At 48.1% G+C, this 9,219-nt stretch overlaps 1 protein-coding gene across 5 annotated transcripts in view; it reads left to right on the top strand.

Annotated features, from left to right (window-relative positions):
• Window positions 1-7,660: 7,660 nt before the first annotated feature.
• FGFR2 (fibroblast growth factor receptor 2) overlaps window positions 7,661-9,219 on the top strand; it is a 118,087-nt gene continuing 116,528 nt past the window's right edge. For all 5 annotated transcript variants that reach the window (XM_053583952.1, XM_053583948.1, XM_053583947.1 and 2 more), the window contains exon 1: window positions 7,661-8,036. The gene's annotated coding sequence lies outside the window, so the exon portion shown is untranslated. The remainder of the gene's footprint in view (window positions 8,037-9,219) is intronic.

Below are 9,219 nucleotides of genomic sequence, written 5' to 3'. Positions count from 1 at the left end.
ATAGGCTGGGCCTTCCTGGGTGTTATAATTTAGGGGTCCCCAATTAACCACTTTTGACCAAAATTGTTGTCTAAGGTCAGTTTCTACTGGATTCTCCCTAAGAGCCGGTCATCTGGATTTCAGCAGGCCTTTCTCTCTCTGGGCTTGCAGCTCAGAGCACACAGCTGTGAATTTCTGAGGATTTGAGGGAGTAGTAATCCTTGCAGAGAGGAATTTAGGGCCCATAGAAACTTCCACTGAGACCAGGGGCTGCTTCAAGAGGGCCTCCGGGATCACGAGGTGATTCTGCAGGCCAAATCATTTTCATTCAGTCAACAGTAAGCATTGTATTTGTTGAACAAAGACCCATTCTGTGCACCTCTGGCACTGTTCTCATTCTAAGGAGTAAAGTTTTTCATCCCTTACACTATGGGTAATGCCAGATGCCCAGTGCCCAGGGTGTAGTGATGCTGGACCCTTGCACCACGGATAATGTGAGAGGCTGGTCCCCAGGGCATAGTGATGCTGGACCTACAGGAGGAAGGCAGGAGTGGTTAGCGAGGACGCATCTGACTAAGGAGGTCTTCCTGGAGGAGGAAGTGGGAAGCAGGGGCATTCTCCAGTATCTGCCATAGGGAATGTTCCTTATAATGATTGCACTGTCCCTTTTGGTATCCTTGGCTTCATGTGGCTCTTGAGCTGGCTTAAATTTTATTTAATGTTAATTTTATTTATTAATTTATTTTATTACTATTTTGCCTCAGGTTGGAGTGCCTTGGGATCAGTCTAGCTCATAACAACCCAAAACGCCTGGGATCAGGCCATTCCCCTACCTCAGCCTCCTGAGTAGCTGGGACTACAGGCACCCACCACAACACTTGGCGGCTAATTTTTCTATTTTTAGTAGAGATGGGGGTCTTGCTCTTGCTCAGGCTGGTCTTGAACTCCTGAGCTCAAGCAATCCACCAGCTTTGGCTTCCCAGAGTGCTAGAATTATATGTGTGAGCCACCTCGCCTGGCCTAATGTTAACTTTAAATAATCACACTGGTTAGTGGCTACTATATGGGACAGGGCAGCTTCAGGCAGGGATGTAGGCAGGGCTGGGGTGGGACAGCTTTGTTATTTTTATCCTAATTTGCCCCATGCTGGCTAAAACCACGTGCATAGCTTCTCTCCACTGTGATGGCAGGCCTTGTGGTGGTAGAGGTGGTTATGATATTTGGAAGGCAGGGGTGGCGGAAGGCCATGGAGTGTCGCAGCCAAGAAATGACATGCCATAAATTGCCCTTAAACAGCAATGGGCCAGGATTAGCGGACTTTTCCGGTAGATACTCATTACCAGTAGACAGGGGTCAGCAGCAGGGTGCCGGGACTATGGTTTCAAAATACTTTAAAGTAGACACTGACTTCCTGTAACAGCAGCTCAGCCTTCAGCAATGGGTAAATGACAACTTCTCAGCTTCTGTGGACCTTCAGATGGAGGCAGGAATGTTCAGAGATCATAGACACTTTTCTTTTTTAAGCTAGAAGAGGGGCACCTCGATTATGTAAAAGAGGGTGAGGCCAGGGCTGGGGGTGGTCAGTGACTTTCCCAGAATTGCATAGTTAGCCTTTGACAATGTTGGGATGCAAACCCAGGTCTTGGTTGTGCTAGACTAATGCTGTTTCTGCCACACTGCATTGCTTGTCAGATACCTTGAGACTTTGGGCATTGTAGACATTACATCTGCTGGTTTAGTCAACCAGTCATGTTTCCTTTTATATAGTCAGATTGGCAGATGCCAGGAGCCAAAGGTGGAAATCTGCCTGTGATTAAGGCACAGGGCAGCACTGAGGCCAGAGTCCATCATGTCCTCTACTGCAGTTTCCCCAGTTTTGTGTTTTGAAATCATTTATACACTAAAAAAAGTTTAAATACTAGTAAAACAACCACAGTATGCTGACAACTATATAGTATCAAGAGTGAATAATTTGCCATACTTTATGTGTTTGTGCTTTTATCTTGAGCTTGCAAGTAAATTGCAAACATTAGAAAATTCAATGCCTTAAATTTTGGCACGGATCTCTTAAGAACACAGACGTTTCCTATAAAACCAACCTACTATAGTGTCACCTAATTAACAAAAATCGCTAATATTAATATTATCTCCTATCTGGACAATATTAGAAATTTCCCAGTTATTCCTCCCCACTATCTTTTATGGTGATTTTTGCTTTTTTTTTTTTTTTTTTTAACTAGAGTGCAATCAAGCTTCCCAAATTGTTCTTCCACAGCATTTTGAGCTATAGACCCAATTATGCATTTGTAAATGACAAATGTGTAGTATGGTTTTAAAGTCTTAATTTCTCAAAACCAAGCCTTCAGCAATTTTTAAGAATTTTCCACTTCCATTTGTTTTTATATTACTCCTAAGATCATTCAATGAACCACAAATTGGCCCTTAGTTCTTCCCCTGTCTTAAAGACTCTGCAACTTCAGCCCATGAAACCTTAAGTGTAAGAAAGAGGTGTCTAACAATCTTAAGCACCTGAAGAAGCACCTGAACTTGAAGGATCTTTGGAGCAATAACAGTAGTAACAACCTTCACACAAATTGTTTGGAGCCCTTGAAGGAGAGGTGAGCTGAACCCAAGGCAGATAGGTAATTATTCTCTGAATATAGTAACATTTTTGAAGGCAATGAATGCTACTCAAAAGTATCTCAGTTCTATAAGAGTGGAATCACCTATAACATGCCCGATCACCTGGCATTGGGTGGGTGAGACTCACCTGGAGTGGTTGACTTGCTCCAGTGGCCAGTCAAGAGCACAGACTTCTGGGCTTCCCTGCCATTAGTCAGTGGGGTGGCCTAGAGCACCTCGCGTGCCTTCTCTGTGCTCTGCTTTCCTCCTTGTAAAATTCACGGGTTAAAGCTGATGGTGACTTTTGGATTTAACATGAGTTTTCTTACTCTTCTACCTGGTCCCCTTGGGAATACCAATCTACGCCTCTTAAGGGGCTTGGGCATCCAGCTAACAGGCTGAACAAGGCACAGTGGCGATTATTATTCAGATGCTCCTCGTGGTTTTAAAGAAGCTCTTTCCTTGAGGACAAATGTGTCCTCCAGGGCAAAAGTGCTTTCTATCCATCCACCCCTCGGCATGCTCAGGGGAGCAGGGGGTGCAGAGAGGACATTGCAGTGACTTCCATTTGGACAGCCATTTGCATGATTCAGACTGGGCCTCCCCAGGACACATTTCTTCTCAGAGGGCTTTGGGGGGACGCTGTCAGGCTGTTCAGCTGCGCCAGGAGTGGGGATGGGGAATTTAGCAGTAATGTCTCCAGACTATGTTAAAAGCAGTTCCATAATAATAACCAGGTACTGTGGTTCTAGTAGGGTCTAGGCTTTTCGTTGAATCACTTTAATCCTCCCAGTGGGCCCAGGACATGGAAATAATAAGACAACAATTCCCTCTTGTCCTGGGAGAATATATACCAAGACCCCCAGTGGATGCCTAAAACCTCCCATAGTACCATAGTGCCCAGTATGTACTGGTTTTTCCTATATGCGTGCATATGATAAGTTTTAATTTATAAATTAGGCACAGTAGGAGATTAATAACGACTTATAAAATAGAACAATTGTAACAATATACTGTAATAAATTTATGTGAGTGTGATTTCTCTGTCTCTCTCAAAGTATTTATTGTACTGTACTCACCTATTTTCAGACAGTCGACCTTGGGTAATGGATCAAAGGTAACTGAAATTGTGCAAAGGGCACCGCCTATGAGTGGACTACTGTACGTGGCTAATAAGACCCACAGAAGACACATAGCCTTTCTCCTGTGCCCAACAATTTCTCAAAACCATGAGAAGCATCTGAACAAAAATGTCTACGTGCTTGTCATAGCCTAACTCATTTAATCTTCTTAGTGATCCCATTAAATAGCTATGAGAAAGGAACTATTATTTTCCTCATTTTACGGCTGAGAAAATAGAAGACTCAGAGAACTCAAGTAACTGGCTAAAGGTCACACAGCTATTGAGTGAAAAGCATGGCCCCCAGCGTCTTTCCTGAAGAAACCAATGCCCCTTTGCCTCAAAGTGAGGCGGTCCTTCCAGAAAAACTGTGTCTCTAGGGAAGTCTGGGCTTTGTGATTCAGGCCCCGTTCTAAGTTGAGAAACATTGGTGATGTTCCCTAGAGGGCTCAATAATTTTGCTTCAGTTAAATGCCACAAGCTCCCTGTCAGGGGATCCAGCCCCTTCTCTCTTCCCAGGAATACACTTACCATAGTCCTTGGACTATTCTCTGGCCCTCCTTTTGAGAGCTGCTTTTATGCTGCAGACATTATTGAGATGTAGCTTAGAGAATGAAATTCCTAGGTTTGCAGGGAGCTCAGATCCACATGGAAGGCTCATGAGCACTTCATGTCAGCAGCCTTTATTCATTTAACTCCTTTATAAAGGGGAAGGAACAGCTACTCATTAAAAAACAAATTATTAAAAGCAAAATTCCAAATCTTTTAAGAAAGAGAGGCCGGTGGCAGCGAGCATTCCCACCCCCTTCCCTTTTCTCTTCCCATAATCAATGAGTTTGCAGCACAATTTGTTTCTTGAAACTTTCGGGCCATCAGAGTTCTGGTGTCCTCATTTTTCTTCCTTCCCATTGATGTATCATTACTAGAGAGAAAAAAGAAGGGCGTCTCGAGGGCTTTTGAAAAAAAAAAAGGGTGACTACTCAAGACATTTTATAAAGGGGGGAAAATTGCAAAGAAAAGGGACCTCAGTAGGGGGTGCAGGGGCTGTGAATGTGGCCTTGTCTGGCGGTTCTTTCAGCTGAAACCTGGTGCCTGCGTTCGTAGTTCAGTTCAAACTGTCACCTTTAGTTCTCGCTGGCTTTTCTGCCCTCTACCCAGAACCTCAACAGATTGGGGCTTATTTACCTATTCACACTCGGCTGTGGAAGCTCGTTAATAGGCTTATTAGCAACACCATTCATGGGAGGCCATTGACAAAAGGGGTTCCAGCCACTTGAAGAGGGAAGAGAAAAAATCTGTAAAGAGATTATTTTCTCATTCAGAAGGCTCCTTGGTGTGAAGACTTTCCTGGACCGTCTGAGGTCACTTGAAGACTGAATATGACGACAGAATTGATTTTTTAAAATAATTCCAAACATGCTTTTGCCTTTCTCAAAACTGAAGAGTTTCCTGTTGGGGGCTTGTGGGTTTCCCTCACTCAACAATGAGCACTCGTAGGGGAATGAGGGGCTTTTGATGGACTGGTATCTTTCCCTCTCTATACAGAATAAATTCTGCAAGCTGCATATGGACATTAAAGTAGGTGTTCTTATTTGTCATTTTCAGTGGAAGGCTTCCCTTCCATTCAAGCTATTGATGAATGGGGGATAGGGACAGCGGCTTCCTGCACCATTAATTTATGTGAGAATGTGTTAACAGCACTTTCTCTGGCTGATGGACACGGTGCAGGATGGGAAAGGAATCTACCCTGAGACACTCGAGTTTCCCACTAGTGGGGGATATAAAGATGTAGGTGCCAGCTTCTGAGGTGGCAGACATTCAGCCACATCCCCTTTTTGCAAATTTGAAAGTACATTAGTATGATCAGAACAAACCAGCTGGGAGAGTATAACTGAGTGTCACCCGGCTGAGGTGTATATTAGTTCAAAGACCCTGGTTAGAGGACTTGATCAAAAACATCCTCCTCTCACCAAGCCTATAGATCAGGGGTCCTCAAACTTTGTAAACAGGGGCCAATTCACTGTCCCTCAGACTGCTGGAGGGCCGGACTATAGTTTAAAAAAAAACAACAAAAAACTGGGCGGCGCCTGTGGCTCAGTGAGTAGGGCGCCGGCCCCATATGCCGAGGGTGGCGGGTTCAAACCCAGCCCCGGCCAAACTGCAACAAAAAAATAGCCGGGCATTGTGGCGGGCGCCTGTAGTCCCAGCTGCTCGGGAGGCTGAGGCAAGAGAATCGCGTAAGCCCAAGAGTTAGAGGTTGCTGTGAGTCGTGTGACGCCACGGCACTCTACCCGAGGGTGGTACAGTAAGACTCTGTCTCTACAAAAAAAAAAAAAAAAACTATGAACAAATTCCTAAGCACACTGCACATCTTATTTTGAAGTAAAAAAACAAAACAGGAACAAATGCAATCCCACCGCCTCATGTGCCCGTGGGCCGTAGTTTGAGGACCCTGCTAGATGGATAATTTTGCTGGAGAATCAGACTATTATTTTGGTGCTCAAATTTCCAAAACTATAATCTCATAGCTGTTTGCTTGTGACATTTAAGCAAATTTGATACTTTTGGCTTTTAAGTAATTTGCATGTAAAATTTCTATGCCATGTTGTGAATAAAAGTGATTTTTTAATCATGTGGCACCCTGAAAAAATATTTTGGTAAATGTTATGAAGTGTGCAATGTTAGTGACCCAGGTGCAATTGCATTTCTAAATGCAGGAAAAGTCGATTTTCCAGGTCATTTTTTTCTCTCTGCTCCATCTATCTTCAGGCCGCGAAAGGATTCTAAAGCTCTTCTGGGTTTGTAACCTTTTCAGAAGAAAAATAATTAAGGTTTTTATCTCTATGGTCCTGAAATTAAGCATGACTGATCAGGAGATGGATGAATGAGGGAGAAAAGTATATTTAAAAATAAATTATCCTGAAGACACAGCCTAGTGAAAAGATAAAAGGAAAATATGAACTTTAACCAGTTCCAGCTTGGTGTTCAGTTGAAGAATTAGATTTTGCACCTAAGATCTTGAATCTAAGATTCAGAGAGAAATTGTTTTGCTCCAGGTCATACAGCTATTTATGGGAGGGCTCAGTCTTTAGACTTCTGAATTTCTTTTTCTTAATCCACATTTCTTTTGTTGCAGGTTATGACTTTTTCCTAAGAACCACAATGAGAGTCAGGCTCTGCCAGTAGCCAGCTGTGTGACTATGGGCAAATTACTTAACCCCTCTGATTCTAAGGTTTTAAAATCAGAAACTGAGAATATTACTTTGCAGGGGGGTTGTGCGGATTAAATAGAATCACGTATTTAGTGTGCCTTGCCCATAGTAGGGCCTCCATAAATAATTCGTTTTCTTCCCCCTCTAATTTCTATTTAGAAGGGCAGAATAATGTTCCCAAATTGCTTCTTCTCTGTGTCAGTTGCATTAAATTTCCCCCCGTAGTACCATGTAGACGCATTTTAAAGTCTTTTTAAGGGGAGAGTAGAAGTAGAGCGTTGTGTCATTTGTTTTCTAACTCGACAGAAAACAACGTGACGCAGCCTCTCTGCAAAGGCCAGCCCGGCTCGCCAGGGAGGGAAGGCAGGAGGAGGTGGCGCGGGGCGCAGCATCAGGCCTTATTCGGGGGATATCGTGGCATCATCCCTCCGGACGCCGGCCGGGCTCTCTCCTTCTCGGCCGGTGTTCCCGGGCTGCTCTGGGGCGTTGGGAGCCGCGCGGGGCTCGGGCCGGGCGCGCGGCGCTGATTGGCAGAGCGGGCGCCGCCGTCCAGGAAACGGCTCGGGTTTCAGCGGGGGCGTGACCCACCGCGAGGAGGAGGCGGAGGCGGCGGCTCGGGCGGCGGCGGCGGAGGGCGCCGCGGAGAGCCGAGCGGGCGGGCGGCGGGTGCGGAGCGGGCGAGCGAGCGAGCGCGCGCGGCCGCCACAAAGCTCGGGCGCCGCGGGGCTGCATGCGGCTACCTGGCCCGGCGCGGCGACTCCTCTCCGGGCTGGCGGGGGCCGGCCGCGGGCCCCGGGGGCGCGGAGGCCGCAGCTCTCCTGCGCTCTCTGAGCGTTCGCAACTTGCCAGCAAAGTTTGGTGGAGGAAACGCCAAGCCTGAGTCCTTTCTTCCTCTCGCTCCCCAAATCCGAGGGCAGCCCGCCGGCGTCATGCCCGCGCTCTTGCGCAGCCTGGGGCTCTCGTGAAGCCGCGGAGCCTTTGCACCGGCGACGACCCAAAGACCCCTGTTTTTAGCGTTGGCCCCCGGAGCTCGTCGCTTTCTCCATCCAGACCCACGCCGGGCGCAGGACAGCATAGATCGCGGAGGAGCGTTGCCATTCAAGGTAATCGCCTTGCGGGACCTATCGGGGAGCATCGTCAGCCGGGAAAGTGGGAGCCCGGGATGCTGCGTTTACTGTCCCCAGGCAGAGGGCGCGGGAGAACTGGCATGGTGCAGGGTGCTCCCTGTCCTCCCTCTTAGGCTGCATAGGTGATGCGGGAGGTGGGTGCGTCCTGACGGCTGGTGTTTGGGAATTTCTGCCGCTACCACCCCCTTCCACATGCTGACATCTGCCTCTGGCGCGGACACCCCCCCTCCTTGTCAAACTCCGGCAGGCGCAGTCCCGCCGGCTGGGCACGTTCCTCTGACCGTAGAGCGGACGAACTAGGGGTCTGTCTGCCGGTGGCACAGCCCCACAGGTCAGGCCGCCGAGGGGCATTTTTGGGGTACCTCATCTCCGAACCTGAGGAGCTCCTGCCCGGTTCTATCCTGGCCCCGCGATGGACCCTAAATGGGAGGGAACTTCTAGGGCGGGGCCGGTGACATTCCTGTAGGAGTGGCGAAGCTGGGCACCGCAGTTTTCGGGAGGAGGCGGCGGCCCGGGTTCCCGAATTTCGGTGCCGGGCGCCGGTGCCCGCAGCTGCCGTCGGCGCTGGAGGGAGCGCAGCGCTCCTGGGGCTAGGGGGCGAACTGGACCGACTTTTCCTAGCTGGTCTGCCTGCTCTGCTGCGGCCGCTCGGAGCGCAGGCGAGTTCTAACTTGGGCGCTCATTCGCTCAGCGGTGGGGCCGCGCAGGGGAATCGGCGAGGGCCCTGCGTGGCGCGGGCTCCGACCCTGGCCGGGCGCAGGAGGCCGGCCCGGGGCCACCAGCCTCTGCCGCTCTCCTCGCTGCCCGCCCTCGCAAACTATTCTCCAGACCTTCCTTCTTCTCTCCCAATTCAATAAAATCTACCCTTAAAGGCAAACCTGCTTTCAAACTCTGGGTACCCATTATGTGTTTGGTGTGAAACGCTATCAACATTTAAAACTCCATTGTCCCCCTGGACCCAAATCCCTATAAATCTTCCACCGGCCTCGACTCATTTTCATCTGAAAAGCCTGTTTAGTTTGAATAGAAAAGCAATCAGGCGCCCCCCTCTCTCTCCCTGGAATGTCAATTAAAATGCAGATTTTTCTGAGCTCTTTAGCGCCCCAAAAAGGGGGAGAAAACGGGATATTCCAGACAAGCACATGAAAGAAGTGCTGTC

The sequence above is a fragment of the Nycticebus coucang genome, chromosome 3, assembly GCF_027406575.1.
Source record: "Nycticebus coucang isolate mNycCou1 chromosome 3, mNycCou1.pri, whole genome shotgun sequence".
Lineage (NCBI taxonomy): Eukaryota > Metazoa > Chordata > Mammalia > Primates > Lorisidae > Nycticebus > Nycticebus coucang.
This window is presented reverse-complemented; position numbering and strand designations above follow the sequence as displayed.